The sequence below is a fragment of the Onychomys torridus genome, chromosome 23 (genome assembly GCF_903995425.1).
Source record: "Onychomys torridus chromosome 23, mOncTor1.1, whole genome shotgun sequence".
Lineage (NCBI taxonomy): Eukaryota > Metazoa > Chordata > Mammalia > Rodentia > Cricetidae > Onychomys > Onychomys torridus.
The window spans coordinates 46,304,511-46,323,528 of NC_050465.1; positions in this window are offsets into that span (position 1 = coordinate 46,304,511).

The window sequence follows — 19,018 nt, forward strand, 5'->3', positions numbered from 1 at the left end:
TTTTCCCCCTAGCCTTCCCAGAAGTCTTGTCTGAAACCACATGGTGCCATAATTCTAAACACTCTCTCTTTCAGATCTGTCCCACCCACACCTTAGCCACCAAATTTGCAGGTTCAGACAAGCTTCCCCCACCTCACCACTGAAGAGAACCAATGATGTTATCCCTCAGATTCTTTCTCCAAAAGAGAAAGTATAAAGTGGGACCTTGGAAAGCTGGAAGGGTGCCAACCAGAGAAGACTCCAGAACCAACAGGCTTCATTTAGGACTCTGTCAAATCAGGATGCACAGCTGTTGGCTGGAAAACTGCATTCTCCTACATAACAGAGCAAGGAAGGAAGAAATGACTAGTGTAGTAGGCCAGAGCTGGGTATGGAAAGCTCAGAGTTGAGGCAGTTTGGGGGAAGAAGTTTACAAAAGACTGATGATAGTCCTGAGCAGTTTTGTGACTGAAAAAAAAAAAAAAACCGGGGAGATGAGGGGGAAGTGTTACAAGTGCCTTGATGGGTTTGAAATTGGCCCTTCCTTGGAGGATTAGTTCCTACCTAGGGAAAAAGAGCTATCCATGTTTAAGAAAAGGGGGACACTGGGTTCAAGGGCAAGTCCTCCCAAACACATGTCAACTGGAGCTTGTGAGCATGATTTCCTTTTAAAAAATGGTCTCTGTGGCTGTAATTAAGTGAAAAGTCTCAAGATGAGATCATCCTGCATTATGTAGGTGAGTTTGAAATCTGGTGACCAGCGTCATTATAAGAATCAGGGCCGGTGCAGGAGGCCACAAGAGGATGGACTTGCAGCCACAAGACAAAGAACCCAGGGCTATCAGAAGCTGGAAGCAGTGAAAGGAGGTTCTTCTTAGTCAGGAAGAAATGAAGTCCTGCTGAGATCTTCACTTCACTCAGAACAGAGACAGAATTAGCTTTGTTGTTTTGAAGATGCTCCACCTGATGTAATTCATTACACAGCCCAGGAAACCAATATAGAACAGAAGGTGCAAATAAATATGGCGGACAAATATTATTCTTGTTCCATAGGCCTAGAGGTGGGGCCAGAGGAATGGATGTGTGTATACAGATGTGGAAAGATGGACTGAGCATGAGTATGGGAAGTTCCAGGCAAGTCCACCAGAGGACAATCCAAAGGTAGAAGACAAAAAGACGAAATTGTCTATGGGCATCATCTTGTGAAGCCACTTCTGGGGTGGCCCCAAGAAAGCACCTACACTCTGCTGCACATTAATCCCCACCCCCAATCTGGTCTGAAACAAGATCCAGCTAGAGATTGGGAGGCAGAGACTCCCCACTCTGTCTCTTGCAGGTCCCCATAAACACATGTGACTTCTTCATTTAGTTCAGACTCATTACCAGTAGAGCAAGCCACACAATTCCATACTTTTAATCATTTTTCTCATTAGTTTTCGCCCCCTGTTTTAGCTGTCCCATATTTCTTCACTTCTGTCAAACAGCCCCTTGGTTATACATTTTTCTTGTCATTTGCCTTGGAAAAACAGAACTAAACAGCGTAATTAGCATTGCTTCTATGAAAGATGTGACTTTGGGAGGGAAAGTTGCTATTAATTGCTGACTCACATGGTAAACATCTTTGAATCTTTTGAGCATACTGAATTTCTGATCCCCTAAGGGGCCAGTGGAGCTCTGTCTGTCAAGAAATGCTGACTCAGCCATGACTGTGCCAGAGAAATCTAGTTATGGAGCATGTGTGACTAAAGCCACGGCCACAGTATACCAGAGCTGTATAGATAAACACCCAATTATGTGTTGTACAGGGAAGCCAACTTGGTTGATTCTCTAGATCACGTCTCAGGGGTCCATGCCAGGATTTATGAAGGGGAGAGCATTTAATTTAAAAAGATAGCAACTCCATAGTAGGATCCCTTCACTTACGGCATTCTGTGTGTGAGCGTGGTTTTCTTCTGTAGAGTCCAAGAAGAAAAGTGCCTCCTATACTTGGTTCTCAACCTGCCCACCAGGCTTTGGGGTATGAATTTGCTAATTTAGCTCACATTTTAACTTGGAGATTGAACTGGGAAAGTTGGTACAAAGGGCATGATAAGATACTGAGTTTGAGGTGGATAGAGATTATTCTGTGTTTTTAAGTATAAATGCTCTCTAGCTTTATCCCCTGGTTCTGATGATAGTAAGGTTAGAAGGCTCTCCTGAGAAAGCATGATGTGCAAGTAATAGGCATATAGAAACTACTTACATAATAGACTACTGTCAGCACAACTGGGGTGGATTTTCATACACTGCAGATAAAACCTTCTCCTTTCTCCCTTTAAAGTCGTTTGTGAATTGTCTACTTTAAGCAGAACCAAGATAAAGACACAGCAGTCCTAAGTTCTTCACCTGAAACCCTCTTGGTCCACTGGGAGGCACGTGACTCTGACCACTGTATCATCCTAGGGTTGTGGGACTCTTGGCTGTAGTTTGAAGTATGGCAAGTAGTGTCTAGATGCCCCAGATACATTGCATCTGGCTTCTGAGAGTAGTCTATCCCCCTTAGGGTCTGGAATAGCCCAGCTTGCAGATGCCCTCAGTTTTGAGGAAAAGCTTTAGCAACCCAGACCCATGACTTCTAGTGTATAGTGAAATCAAATACTATGCCTTCTGGGTTCAAATCTCAAGTCATTACTTGCTAGAAGTGTGTTCCAGGAGCTGAGAGTTCCAGATAAAATATTAGATGTCTAGCTGTGCTTGAATTTCAAATAAACAAATAATTTTAGATCAAGAATAGTCCAGATGTGACATACAATACTTGGTTTGTTAATAAAAAAAATTGGGAGCAGGTGATAATGTGAAACAATTTTACTAGGGAATCATTGATTGCTATCAGGAATTCAATTTCAACAGGAATTCTTTATTTTTATTTGTCAAACTGGTGACCCTGTCTTGTACCTTTAATCCTTCTGGGCCTCAGTTTCTTTATCTGGGAAATGGGGACACACACACTTGAATTCTGAATCTCTATCTCCCAGAATTGTTACATGGAACCAATAATTTATAAAGTACTTAGAACAGGACTTGTCAGGTAGTAAGTGTGAATAATTGACAGTTAAATAAAAGAACACAATCATCTCTTCAGGCTGTCTACACATGATTTACATTGACAAATGCATGTGCTTCATTTTTACAGAAGTACAAGTGAAAATTTCCAGAATAAGAGATCAACCTGTCTCTCAGTAGTGCTTTCAACTGCTTTCCTGATGCCCGTTTCCCCCAAGCAGCCCCCAAATCAGCCTCCACTATTCCCGCGGTGGTCTCCCTGCTGTTACTTTAGATAATTACCTAAGTATGACCCAATCCCATCCCTCCCATTAACTCAATGTTGGTGCAGAATAAACTTTATCAAGGAGCAGAGAAAGAGACCGGGAGGGTAGGACCCCAGCTTCATTCTCCCTTTACCTTATCAACATGGATGCTTCACCCTTGTGTCTTGGATAGAACTCAGGTTCCACCCTGTATCTCACTCATCTGTCTCCTTCCACAAATACACCTGCAAAGAAAGCTGATGTTGGACCAAATGCCCATTGGCTAATTCCTTCCTTTTGTCTACATGGTCTTAAACGAGGTGGGGTTGGAAAGGTGAGCAAGGAAGTATACATGTAGTGGGAAGTGTGCCTCATTTCTCCTCAAGACACTGTTCCGCCCCACATCTCTTCAAGCCAGATGGTCACTCAGATTCTCTGATGCCATTAGCATGTGCCATACTACAGGGTCTTCAGAACTAGCCTCAAAGTTCCAGAAAATGGGCCTAGATCTTTTCTTAGGTACTGGGGTCACTGAGCTTCAGGAATAGACTCCTTTTTAGTCTGTATTTCTTGTTTTTCCTAATAGTGAAAATCTGAAGCCTGGAAAATATCATCTTGAATCAAAGACAGGGAGCCAAGAGAGTTGATAGACGGCAAAGCAGGTGTCACACCCCCTTACTGTGTGACCAGCCTGTGACCTAGGATAGAATACAACAGGGCACAGATGAGACTAAAAGGCAGTTCAGTGCATGGTAACAGAGAACAGAGGCATCCATCAGCTACCAAGTCCTCAAAAGACGAGAGAGTATACCCAGACTTTGGTTCTAAAGAACTCAGATGACCCCTCCTCTGATTAGTCATGTCTCCCAACTCTGAAAGGCTGCCTTCACCCTTACTCCTCAGCTGGAGTAGCAGAGACTTTGTCTTAGTTATCTCGTCACTGTGACAGACTATGACAAAAGCCATTTAGGGGAAGACAGATCCCTTTTGGCTCAAAGTTTCAGAGGGGCTCAGTCCATCATACTGGGGAAGTATGGTGGAGTGGGTCTGTCTGTGGCTGAGCAAGGTACAGTGGCAACTGATCACGTCATAGCAGACTAGAAAACAGAGACTAGAGCCAGGAGTGAGTTTAACCTCTAATAACCACCCCTAGTAACCTGCTTCTGTAAGCCAGGCTCTACCTCCTATCCATTTCCCAACCTCCAAAACCAGCATCCATAGCATGGAACCAAGCATCAAAACAGGAACCTTTGGGGGACATTTTTGACCCAAGCTGTGACAAACCTATAAGGAGACTGGTCTAAGCTGCAGGAGCCATTCCATGGGCTGGTGGGTGGCAGAGTCTCTGCTTCCTGACCCAGAAGGCATAATCTCACTGACAGTACTTTGTAAGGAAGAAATGAGAACATGGACTCCCTGGGCTGTAGATATGCTCTGCCATGGTCTCCCAGTTATCTACCACTGCATAACAAACACTCCAAACCTAGAAGCTCAGAAACAATAGCTATCACCCACAGTGCTGTAGGTGGTGTCGGATGTGCAGACATTTATAGGCGTTACTGAAATTCTGAGCTGTTTGGGGGGCTCTGTCCTCCTCTATTTAAACCTCTCTTTGTGTAGCTCCTGGGGCAGTGGAGTTCCAAAAGCAATATTCCCTTAGTGAGAGCGCCAAGACACAGGGCCAGAAACAACTAGTCCTGACAAGGACTGGCCAAGAACTGTGACATCAGCTTTGTCCAATTGGTTACAGTAGTTATACAGCCAGTTTAGAGCCAACAGGAGGGTGCTCACCCAACTGTACAAATCCCCGAAGCTTAGTGGGAGTCAGTAAAATGTAGATGAGGGCCAGAGAGACACACTTGACACCAAGACCAAAGACCTGAACTCCGTGCCTGGAGCCCACATTGTGGAAGAGAACCAACAGACTGCCTTATGACCTCTACAGCTCATGTTGTAGCACACGTACACACACACACACACACACACACACACACACACACACCCCAACGCAAAATAAATCATTCTTTTAAAATATTATTGGAGGTTTTGTAGTGTTCTTAAAGCAATACTCTGTTTCATGTATCCCTTTCAATTAAATATGGATTCATTAAAGATGTTTAACATTCAATGCACTATGTGGGGTGTGTGTGTGTGTGTGTGTGTGTGTGTGTGTGTGTGTGTGTGTGTGTGGCTTGTCTCTATTTATATTTAAGTTCACAGATGAACAAACAGATATAAAAATTCTAGTGAAAAGCATAAGATGAATTTGTCATTTAGTTGGAAGAAAGGACTGAGTACAGGGTAGATTGTTTGAAGCTATAGAGTTATAGGGAAGGTTCATGAAAAATCACTAGGAATGTACTTTATACATTATAAACCACTTTGAATAACACTCATTGGTGCTTCTCCTTGGAAGCCAATTTCTCTTCAAAGATTAAAGTTAGGGGCTCCGCTTCCTCCTTGTGTCCTGGGCCAATCTCTTCCCTTCTCAAGAACACTGGGACAGCCAGCCCTAGGTTAAATCCTGGCTGTGTCACCTTGGGCAAGTTCCTTAACCTCTCCATGCTTCAATGCCACGGCCTTAAAGTAAAGAAAATGCTAATGTGTTCTTGAGTGCTTCCAGCAGGTCTTGGAACATAACAAATGTTCAGGAAGTGTCAACTGTTGGTGAATATAAGGCTGTGTAATGTCCATATTCCCAGGCACTTATGAAAATGCTATCTTTATATGACAACAGAAACTTTGCATATGTGATTAAGAATCTTTTTAAAATGTGTATTTAATTAATTTTTAAAGTATTTGTCTTTATTATTTTAACTGTATATGTGTCAGTGCATGCGGATTTATGCAGGTGCTTAGAGTCCAGAGGAATCAGATACCCTGGAGCTGGGGAAACAGGTTGTAAGCCTGCAGGTCCCGGGAAACAAACTTAGATCTGCAAGAGCAGTATTTGCGCTTAACGTAGGAGCCATTTCCCCAGGCTATGATTTCTTTTATTCTTTTAAATTATGTATATGGGGGGTATTTGCATATGGAAGTACAGGTGCCCACAGAGTCCAAAAAACAGTGTCGGATCTCTTGACGCTGGAGTCACAGGTGACTGTGAGTTAGGTGCTTTGAACTGAACGTGGGGCCCTGGCAGAGAAGTACACTTTCTTAACCACCAAGCCACCCTTCCAACTCAAAGTTATGGTGCTTGAGATGGGAATGAGTGGACTTTGTTATCCATCTGGGGCTGAAGAAGCACTGGGTCCTTAAGTCAGAGGAGACATAACCACTGAAGCAGAGCTTGGAGTCACAGAAGAAAGGAGCTGTAAGCTGAGGAAAGCAAGAGGTCTCTACAACCCACAAAACCAGATTTGCTTCCAGAGGCCCCTGAAAGAGACACACCTCTCTAGGCCCATTTTGAATCTGATCTCCAGAGTAGTGAAATAAATCTGTGGTGCTTTTGCCCAGGGACTTTTTGCTAAGTAGTGACTGCAGCAGCAGGAAACACAAGGACTCCGCTGTTGCCGCTGCTGCTGATCATCTTAAAGCCACCAATTCTCACATGTAATCAAGAAATCCTGCCTCCAGCCTCAGGCTGCTGAGTCCGGGAGGGGCCTTGATGGCAGTGAAGTGGCTCTGTGTGATGGATTCCATCCTGCCACCGTGGTTCTTTTTCTTTAGATCGCCAAGCTGTACCTTCAGACATCAAAACAATGCTAACTACTTTGCATTTATATTTTATGACTTGTTTTTGAGCATTTTCATCAATATTTTATCATGAAGTTATGAGTTTTACTTTAATGATATGTTGTGCGAGGCTCTCGGCATGCTTGATTATGACTTTCTCATATATTGAGGCCGTTTTGAAGTTGTACTCTCCCAAACTTGTAGCAGGTAAGGAGAAGTGGCCAGCGTTCTTGAATGATGACAGCTCACATATGAAATGCACTTTACAGTTTGCATAGCATTTTGTAGATCTCATCCTACTTTGTTCGAGCAACATCTCTGAGCAGAAGACTCAAGTTGGTTTGAGATGAATTATGGAAGTGACAGATAGTGACAGAGCCGGAATTACACAAACCTATGGGTTCTGTGGTGAAAACCTCTCAGAGACACAGCTCTGGTTTTGTTTCCTATTGCTGTGCTAAAAATTCCCTGAGAAACAGCAAATTCACACTTCCAGTACCAATTCCTGCTCTTCTTTCATTTCTGTGATCAAATACTCTGACACACACACACACACACACACACACACACACACACACACACACAATGATTTAGGAGAGAAAAAAGTTTAGGTTTTTTCCAGGTTCCAGTCCATCTTTGTAGGGAAGTCCAGGCAGAAGCTGGAGGCAGCTGGTCACATCGCGTCCACAGCCAAGGGCAGAAGGGAATAGATGCAGCTGTGTTCCTCAGCCAGCTAGTTTTCTCTGCTCTTACACAACCCAGGGCCCCAAACCATGGGGCTCTAGCTCTCACTTTCAGGCTAACTCTTCCCGTGTCAATTATGTCCATCCAGACAATGCCCCCCTGGCCAAGGAGATCTAAATAAGTCTTCACTGGAACACCCTTCCCAGGTGGTGCTAATTATGTCAAGTTGACAATTAACAGTCACAGTTACCTTAAAGTAAGTTAGGGAGGGGCAGGTTTATTTCAGTTTACACTTCCAGCTCACAGTCCATCATCAAGGGAAATCAGGGCAGGAACTCAAGCAAGAACCGAAACAGAGACCATGGAGGGATGTTTCTTACCAACGCTCCCTCTGCTCAGCTAGCTTTCTTATTTAGCCCCACCAGTGAGAAGACCCTACTCCATCAATTAGCCATAAGAAATGCCCCCCCCACCAACACACACCCAAGCCAATCAGATCCAGACAATTCTTCAACTCAAGTTCCTTCTGCTCGGGTGACTGGAGGTTGCATCAAGTTAACAATAAAAACTAACCAGGAAATAATCTGAATTTAAGACTTCTGTTTGTTTGTTTTAGTTTGCTTGTTTTTGTTTGTTTGTTTTTGTTTTGTTTCATTTTTGTTTGCTTTGGGAATGAAAGAAGAGCAAGGCTGTCAATGTTTGAGAGTCTGTAGCAATCATTGCTCAGGTGGTTATGTCATTGTCACCTTTGAAGCAATCAAGGAAGATGAAACAATAAACAAATGTCTGAAATTAAATGACAGAAACGTCTGAGGGACTCTAGGTAACCACCACTAAAAATGAAGAGCCGTGACATTGTCACCAAATGAACTAGATAGCCTTGGATAAAAAGGGATGCTGACAGCTCACTCCTTCCATGATGCTTGTCCCTTAGCCCAAATGGGACTTCTTCAATTACACAGTTGTGTGACGGAATTGTGTTATTACATTCTCAGAGCTGAAATGAGATGCTACAAAGCATCTGGGAGAAATCAGAGCTCTATCCAGATGGCTGGAAAAACAAAATCAAGATTAATTCTAAAACCAGCTTTCCATAAGTTCAAAAAAAAAATGAATTTGACAATAAAATGTGGAAAATTCCCACTCCTAACAGTAGTAGAAGATAGGGCACCAACCAGTAGATCTGACAATGTTGTGCAGGGCCTAAGTCAATAAAACTAAAATCTACTGAAGGGAGACCTGAATAAATGGAGTGTTTTTGCACAGTTCCTGGATGGAAGTCATTAAAATGTTAAATTTTGATTCTTCCCAAATTAGTCCATAAATTCAACATGCTCCTAATCAAAATTCCACTCATTTTCATGGGACCTAACAAGCATGCTCTAAAATTTACATGGAAGTGAATAGGGACAAAAATAACTAAGACTTAAGAAAAAAAGAACAAAGAGGTATTTCTTGGACAGATTGGGAACCATACTATAACTCTACAACGATTAAAATGGTGTGATTTTAGCATGTAAGATTATTTTTAAAATCAGTGAGACAGCAGGACTACAGAAAGAAAATCACGTAGCTGTTGGAATTTAGTACATGACAAAGGAAGTATTAATCCATGTAAGTTGTGACTGTTCAGCAGCAGTAAGTCAGAGGCATCTGAAAAACCGTAACTTAAATATGTGTGAATAATTTTCTTCATATAACAAGGAGTAAAGGATTTAAGTCCTGGGTTGAGCAAAGTCTTGGGTGATTCATTCTTCGCTCATCTTTCCAGTCCAGCCCCTTAGCTAAATCCCAGTCTTCATGCACAGTCCTTTCTATGCACCATGCTGCCATCTCTAGCCTACCTCATGGAGAAGAATGAAGAAGAGGAGCAGGTATTCTTGCTAGTAGGACCTCTCAAGAAACCAAAGCAGGACTAAGACTTCCACTACCAATTCAGTGGTCAGAAGTGTCCTGATTGCCCCCCCCCCCCAGCCTCGAGAAAGGATGGGATTGGGAGAGGTTGCAGAGTTGCTAATCCAAGCATGGTAAAGCATTGTTGTATATGTAGGAACAGGTTCAAGAAACCTATGACACAACATGGTGACTATTTCACTCCAGAGAGTTAATGAGTATAGATTTTAAATGTGGTTGACACAAAAATTCCCACAAGTATGTAAAGTAATGTGTGTCTTAATTTGTTCATTGCAGCCATTCTTTAGTATATACATGTTTCTAACATGATGCTATGATAAATATATACAACTTTTTATTTAAGTATAAATAAAATGCTACAAGGAAATGAAAGTTTGTGTAGATTTTCAGCTTGACACATTGACACAATAAATAAAGTGTCAAGTTTGTCTTCTCCATGGAAAAGAAAGGGAACTTGGCTGAATGAGTCCCTAGGAACATTTGGTCCAGAGGGCCAGCTTCATAGATGTGAGATCAATGTAGTCAAGTCACAGGGACTTTGTGGTTGGCTTAATGCCCTCCTGGGGATTTCCTAAAAATCTTAGTGCTTTATCTTTGAAAGTTTTATCATTCAGAGCAGGGGAGCCATGAAACATGAGCACGATCAGAGGAGAGATGTACAGTGTACACACTCACTGGTCCACACTGCTCCAATTGTGCGTAGTACTCATGATGCGCTGTTAGCAAAGAACTCTGGTGGACTCTTGGTGTATGGAAGTCAGTGAGACTTAAATCCAGTTGTATCAAGATTTGAGCAAATGTGAACACTGGCAACCTTTAGACTTTGCTTTCTGTTCAAACCAGAACCTGACTCTAGACAAGAAAAGAAGGCAACTGTGCTGAAAACACACACACACACACACACACACACACACACACACACACACACACACACACAAATGGCCTAAAAGCTGTTCTGTTGTCTCTTGCTCACTTCACTTTTCCTTGCTCTAGGTCAGTGGTTCTCAACTTGTGGGTTGTGACCCTTCTGGGGAATTGAGGGGTCATCAAAGCACATTGGAAAACAAAGATGATTAACATTACAATTCACAACAGTACCAAAATTATAGTTATGAAGTAGCAACAAAAATAATTTTATGGTCGGGGGTCACCACAGCATGAGGAACTGTATTAAAGAGTCTCAGCATTAGGAAGGTTAAGAACCACTGCTCTACCTACATCTTAAGGCAATCCCATGAAGGAAATAGAAAGATAAGACATCCCAAGTTCAGTTTTCCTTATCAGCAGAGTGTAAGTAAAGGGTTATAGTAAAATGTTCATATATCAAGTGTGAAATCAAAACAGCTGCAGATAAGAATGTAGTTTAATGATAGAGCACTTGCATAGTATGCATGAGGTCCCAGGTTCAATCCCCAGGATGCCATAAACAACCCACACAAAATTAGACAATTGAGTTAATTTTATATAATGCTTCCGTTCTTTTGTTAAGAATGAAATGTATCTGACTGCAGAAGCTATGGCATGTAAATTGTGCACTTACAATGATTCTATATGTAACATAGGGTTATAAGCATGTCTAGGACCTTACATATGATCAAAAAAGACTTGAGAGGCTCCTCAGCTCTCCCTTTTGGCCAAAGAAATCTCTAACAAATCAGTAGTTAACCATGAAGCTATCCTCAAGGAATATAAGAATGGACAAAATCTGAGAGATCTGTACTAGAGCATTAAGCACACTGACATGCATAACAGAAGTCCTCAAAGAGAGGGAGGCATGTTCAGAAATAATGGCTGAAAAGTACCCAAATTTGATGAAACACGTGAATGTATACATCTAAAACCTCAATAGACCCTGTGTAGGGAAAACTCAGATTCTGAAGTAGTCAATACAACCAACCTATTTAAAGCCAAAAGAGAAAGAAAAACAGCAGGAAATGGTCACTCTTCACAGGCAAGGAACCCTTAATAAAACTGAGTTTTAAAAACCAGAAACCAGAAAGGATTCTGAAGCAACAAAAGAAGGATTATTTCAATAAAAATGTATCAGAAGAAAAATTTAATTGTATTTTTAAGATTATAACATAATTACATAATTTCCCCCTTCCTTTTCCTCCATACATAACCTCCCATAAACCCCTCCTTACTCCTCTTCAAATTCATGGCCTCTTCTTTCATTAATTGTTGATACAAACATATATGTATATGTGGATAGATACATTTCTAAATACATGAGTGCAACCTGTTTAGTGTACATAATGTTACATGTATGTATGTCTTCAGGGCTGACCATTTGGTATTGGATAACCAGTTGATGAGCTCTTCTCTGGGGAAGGTTATTTCTCCCACTTTCAGCATCCTTAGTTGCCTGTAGTTCTTTGTGTAGGGTTGGGGCTTCATGGTCTTTCTTCTGTCCACTTTAACATGTCTGTTGTAGTCCTTGTTCAGCTCATGTTTAGGCAGTCATGTTGGTGAGAATTGATGGTTGTAGCGTCTGACAATCATAGAAGACATAGTCTCACTGCCAACTCTGTGATCCTCAGGGTCTTACTCTGCCTTCTCTTCTACCATGATTCCTGGGCCTTGGGTGTGAGAGTTGTTTTGTAGATGTATCCATTGTGACTGGGCCCCATAATACTGTATTTTGATTAGTTGTGGTTTTCTGTAGTGGTCTGTCTGTTGTAAATAAAAGTTTCTTTGAGGACCACACTTCTCTGTGGGTGTAAAGACAAATATTTTGAATGCAGTTAGAGGTTACACTTGTTTAGTTAAGTGGTGGTTGTAGGTTCTCCTCCTTAAGACCCATGACTTGACTAGCCCTCGGTAGTTGGCTAGATTTCTGGTACCAGGCATGAGTTCCCTCTTGCTGAGTGGGTCTTAAGTCCAATTAGAGAGCTGTTGGTTGTCACTAAGATATGTGCATCACTACTGCACCCTTAGGGTTATTGTGACAAGCTGGTCATTGCTATAGTTTATAGGCATCATAACTGGGTAGGACAGTTGGCTACTTCCCTCCTTTGGAAGCTTGCATGGTGCTTTCTGGTACCATGTAAGAGAGTCCTCAGGGAGAAGGCTTTCAGGTAGTTCCAGGGGCCTCTCGGTCCTGAGTCTGAAGTGGACAGTGTCTTCAGCAATAGGGACTTATTTTCCACATTTGGGAGCAACCAAGGGAAATAGCAATATCCTGTGCTGTTTTAGGAGTCTATTGGACAACCCAGACTAACAGTACGAAAGAGGGTTTCTTGTGCCTGGTGGTGGGGTTTTTGTTAGATAGTCATTGACTCTTATAGGAAACATTGTCAGCACAGTGGGAAAATCTCACAAAAAGTCATTGGAAACATACTATTACTTATCTTTTGAAAAGTATTTGTTTTTATTTTTTGGTGTGTGCGCTTTGTTTTCATATATGTTTATGTGCCACATGAATGCAGTGTCCACGGAAGACAGGCAAGGCTGTCAGAGCCTCTGGAACTGAAGATCACATGGCTGTTAGCTGTCATGTAGGTGCTGGGAACTGAACTTGGGTTCTCTGCCAGAGCAATAATGTAAGAGGAGTGCAAGATTTAAAAAAAAAATGAAAACTGAGTACAGAATTACCTCACTTTTGCAACTTTTCACTCATATATTAGTGAAGGAGAATTACATAAAACGATAAATTTGTGTAGATGGACACAAAACTTATAATGGTATATTTTTCATAACAATAACAGTAAGAGATATTTTATAGGAATGTGGTTTTAATGTACGATTAAAATTAAGTTGGTATTGACCCAAACTAGAAATTTTACAATTAAGATGTTAATTGTAACATTTAGGTTAACTACTAAGAAAATAATCCCAAAATATATAGCAAAGAAAATTTAAATGGTACATAGATAATATTTAATACAGAAGAAGACAATAATGGAGGAACATAGGAACAAAACCATATAATATACATAAAGAACAGTTGAAAATGATGGATGTAAGTCTTATTTTACCATCGATAGTGTGAATAATTATTTCAATCAAAAAGCAATAATTAAGAGAAAGTTTTTAATAGCATGATTTAACTATAAGCTGTCTATTAGAATCAGACTCTAGATTATGAGATATGAAAGGTTGACAATGAATGAATGAAAAAATATGCCATGTGCATTAGTATAAATATCCAATTTTCTTTTTTAACATTAAAACAATGTGTATGGTATGTGTGTCAGTATGAGGGTATGTGCGTGTGAGTTAAAGTTCCACCAGAGGCCAGAAGAGGGCACCAGATCTCCAAGAATGGGAGTTATAGGTGGTTGTCATCTGCCCTGTATGGGTGCTGGAAAAAAACCTCTGGTCTAAAGTAGTGTGCATTCTTAACCTCAGAGCCATTTCTCTAGCCCCTATAATTCTCTTCTTAATTTCTTCATGTAACTGTTAAAATTCAGAAGTCCCCAAAAGTTGAGAAAATTTGCCAGCCTCATAAAATATTGAGGACTCAATAAAGCCTAGATCCAAAGTCCTGTGTTGTGAGACCCATCAAATCCTCCTTCTCCTTTTATCACACTTCACAACAAATAATGTTTTCTTTATTATCACAAACTACAATTGCAAATTTATTTTATCAAAATCCACCAGAATGTTAGCTCATAAAGTGTGAAGGCTTTCTCTTGGTTCTCAGGAAGCATTGCCATGGTATTTTAAATAGCTAACTGTCAAAACATATTAGGCACCCATTCCATTAAAGGTATCAGGCAGTAGAGATAAATGATGAACAAGGCATTATCCCTTCCATTGAGGAGGCCAGTCACAGTCTAATAGATGCTCAATAAATTCCTTACTGATTAAGTAAATGGGTTGTGAAACTAGAACAGGCTACTTCTTTCTAGTTAACAGCATTGCAAAGATTTGCTTAAATACTTTAAAAATCATATTTAAAATTGTAACCTGTGTGAAAGCTGAGCAGACACCAACATTTCCAGTTGTATATTGAGATCACTAAAGGCCACTGGCAAATTTACATTTTTCAGAATAAATATGTCTGAAATCACATAAAATAAAACTTTCACCACCTAGGCCATTGTTTTCCACTGACAAATGAGATCATGTGTTTCCATGTTCATGGAAACATGAACTTAAAAGAGAGTTTATTTTTAACATGTTGATAGCAGCAGCAGCAGCAGCAGCAAGAAAACAGTTCCATCGCTTACAAAATAAATTTAAAGATGGACATGTTCACCTGAAGGAAGAAATTTATAGAAAACAGATCACTTTATGGGAGAGATGAATCAATCAAGTCCATGTCTTTTAAACATCAGTGAGAACTAGAGCTTTTCTATCTACACACACACACACACACACACACACACACACACACACACACACACCATTCTAGCAGAAGGCGTTGTGTTCAGCACAGCCAGAAAAGCAAATGGTTTTACTTCTCTGTGGGTTGTGGCTATGATGCTGCTCTGAGATACAGCTTTGGAAAGACCCTGAACATGTCTAAATCTCTACATGCATCATGGGCCTTGCTGTTTAAAGAAGAAGAAAAGCAGAGGCAAAAGTTGAAGGCTGGAGAAAAGGGTCCAAGAATCAATGCTGCATGCAGACAGGGTCTAAATAAGCATTTTATTATTGATGTTGGCTTAAGTCACTAAATTTAGATTTTCCCCAAATCTTTTTATTAAAGTTTTATTTATATATATTTCTTTTACATGTATGTGTGTTTGCCTGCATGAATGTGTGTAGGTCCTCTGCAAGAACAGTAGGTTCTCTTAGAGCAAAGCCATCTTTCCAATTCCATCAAATCTTAATCTTGACCTTGTTCGTGTTCCTTAGTGACTATTTATGCTGGATAGTTTTATGTCAACATGACACATGCTAACATCACCTGAGAGAAAGGAATCTCAATTGAGAAAATGCCTCCATAAGAAGGTCTGTAGGCAGGCAAGCCTGTAAGGCATTTTCTTAATTGGTGATTGATGGGGGAGGACCCAATCCATTGTGGGTGGTACCATCCCTGGGCTGGTGGTTCTGGGTTCTATAAGAAAGCAGGCTGAGCAAGCCATGGTGAACAAGCAAGTAAGCAGCACCCCTCCAAGGCCTCTGCATCAGCTCCTGCCTCCAGGTTCTACCCTGTTTGAGTTCTTGCCCTGACTTCCTTTGATGATGAACAGTGGTATGGAAGTGTAAGCCAAATAAACCCTTACCTCTCCAAGTTGCTTTTTGGTTATGATATTTCATTACAGCAATGGGAACCCTAACTAAGACACTCTTTTATTCAGGAATGAAGCAATTATATTGCTAAGCTAAAAAATAAAAAATAAAAAAATAAACCCTCCAAACATTTTAGCAGGTTACTCTAGCTAAGATTTTATTCGCATGCATGAAACATATCTATCCTAGGGTGGCACAAACCACTGCTCCAGTTGGGCCTTCCGAGTTCCAGCTGATGCAATGGCTGCACTAGGTCAAGCTCTGCTGGTCTCCATGCTAGAGAAAAGAATGTTCTAGGGCAGTGGTTCTCAACTTGTGGTTTGAGATCTCCTTGAGGGTGAACAACACTTTTACAGGGGTCACAAATCAAATATCCTGCATCCCAGATATTTACATTACGATTCATAACAGTAGCCAAACTCCAGTTGTGAAGTAGCGCTCATCCATTTCTCTGTCATTGGGTGATCCCTGTGTCTTTCCTAGGGTCCGGTTTTCTAGGTAGCCTCTGTGGAGTTGTGTAGCAGTCTAGTCATCTTTGTTTTATATCTAGTATCCTCCTATGAGTGAGTACATACCATGTTTGTCTTTCTGAGTCTGGGTTACCTCACTCAGGATGATTTTTTTTCTAGATCCATCCATTTGCCTGCAAACCTCATGATGTCATTGTTTTTCTCTGCTGAGTAGTACTCCATTGTGTATGTGTAGCATATTTTCTTTATCCATTCTTCAGTTGAAGGACATCTAGGTTGTTTCCAGGTTCTGGCTATTACAAACAATGCTGATACAAACATAGCTGAGCAAATGCCCTTGTGGTATGATTGAGCATTCCTTGGGTATATGCCCAAGAGTGCTATAGCTGTGTCTTGGGGGAGATGGATTCCCAATTTTCTAAGGAAGCGCCATATTGAAGTAGCAATGAAAATAATTTTAGGGTTGAAGGTCACCAGAACATGAGGAACTCTATTAAAGAGTCGAAACATAGGAAGGTTGAGAACCACCGCTCTAGGGGGATCATGCTCTTGGAATTCTGTGATCTAACCCAAAGTGGTCAGACAAGTTCTTATCACAACTTATTGGATAGAAGTAGTTATGTGACTCCACTGACTTCAACATCAGGAAGTACCGTCCTCCTGTGAGCTAAACATCAGAAAGACAGGGATCTTCAGTGAACAGCACAATGACCTTGGTGATAATCGAGGTGAACATTCAGGCAGAATGGAAATCCCTGCAGCTTTAGTGTGTGTCTGCCTCTGTACCATCGAATCGGAGGCAGCCAATCAATGTTTAACCCCTGCTATGTGCTGGGGCCCCATCACCATGCTGCAGATACTGATCTGATCATCTGATGGTTTTGCTCAGTCCTGTCAATCCAGCAGCTCACTAGTCCTCTTTCAGTTCATGCTCACGGCCGTGGGCTCCGCTGATTGCAGAGCCCACCATGCAGAGGAGCTGGGGCTGAATAATCAGCTCAAGTGGAAACTGCAGGAACAGTCGTTCCGGATAGACTCTTCTACAATGAAATGTGGCGTTTAATGTGATTGGAAGTTTAATGCATGTAAGGCAAGGTTGCAAGTGTGAACACCTTGAGGGGACAGATAGGTAGCATAATTGCCCGAAGAGGCCCAGGTGTAAAACGCCAGAGCAGTGGGTGCAAAGTTGAACTCAGAACATAGCCCCACTAATGCAACATCTCCTCTGGATTGTTATGTAAAACGTTGGATTTGAATTTCCACCACCACCACCCCCCAAAAAAAAAGAAAAGAAAAGAAAAAGGAAAGTACATTTTCAAAAAATTATGCCACAAACTTAAAATTACACCTTATGAACCAAACAAAGCATATCCATAAGCAGAATTCCGCCTACAGGCTACCAATTTGCACCCTCTGCTGAAAAGGTTTGAGTTATTAACATAGCTCCCAAGAGGCTGATTAGTCGTGCCAAATGCAGGGCTCACGCTTCAGGTAGCTGCCACCGGGTTAATGATGGAAGGTGCGGGCGAAGCTACAGGCTGTGAGCGCGGATGCTCTGCTGCGTTTGGATGACCGAAATAGACGGAAGGAGAGCATAAAGCTTACCTCCGTGAACAAACACCTTCCAGGAGAAACATCACTAAGAAATTTAAAGGCGCGTTTTCCTAGCAGCTAGAATCTCCTCCTAAATACTGAGCAGAGTGGAAAGGTCCACTCCAAGTGACCGCCAGCATCCAGCTACAGATAAGGCAGCACTCATCATGAAATCTCAGCTAGCTCCCCAGACTGCAGAGTGATGAGATTTTGTCACAGTCAACGGGTCAACGGACGTCTTCATGGTTTCACCTCAGCAACACGTGAGTATAGCTCCGTGGTTTCAGACTACAGAACTTCAAAGCTAGACCCACTGGTTATCATTTGAATCGAATATGTCTCCTAGAGGCTCATATTTTGAACACTTGTTCTCCAGCCAGTGGCCTTATTTGGGAATGTGGTGGGGCTTCCACGCTGTGGAGCCTGGAGCTGGTGGCAGTAGGTCTACCTCAAGGCCTTGGAAGCTTACAGCCTGGCTCCTGGCCTACCTTGATAGGAATAGCATCTATCTCTTGCTCCCACCAATGCATGAGACAGTGTGCTGTGCTCTTTTTACTAGGATGGACTGAAATCTCCAGACCATGGGACAAAATAAACCATTTCTTCTTCACGTTCTTTCTGTCAGATATTTTTGGGCATGGTGATGCAACTCTAACAAATGCATACCCTTCACTAACTATGAGATTATATAGCCAGGTTACACTATTTCTCTCAGTTCCATTTCTTTAAGAAAAAAACACAGTAACATTTTAAACTTATTAATTTCATGTGTGTGGGAGGAGAGGCACTCACATGCCACCACATGCCTGTGGAGGTTGGCGGACAACTTAGGGGAGTGGAGTCTCTGCTTCCATCATGTGGAATTCAGGGATGGAGTTCAAGTTGTCAGCATTGCTGGCAAGCACCACCTGCCTGGTCTCTGTGTCTTGATCCTGAGTTTGCCAGGAGGACCAAAGATGTCAACGATAGATAGGAGCGAAGAGCTTTGAATCATGACTCGCACACAGCAAACATTCAGTAGAAATATTTCAAATTGTTTCCTAACACTTCCTTCTGAACTCTGAGAATTCTTGCCACTTATACTCTTCACCGAGAGAAAACATTTTCATGCTCTCTCCAGCAGACTCTGGCCCTGCCAGCCATTCTCTGGGCATCTCTCAATGTCTTTCACATCAGAAGAATGTCCTTCAACTGTAGTCCCACTTTGCCAGGATGGCCCTTCACTGCTGGGAA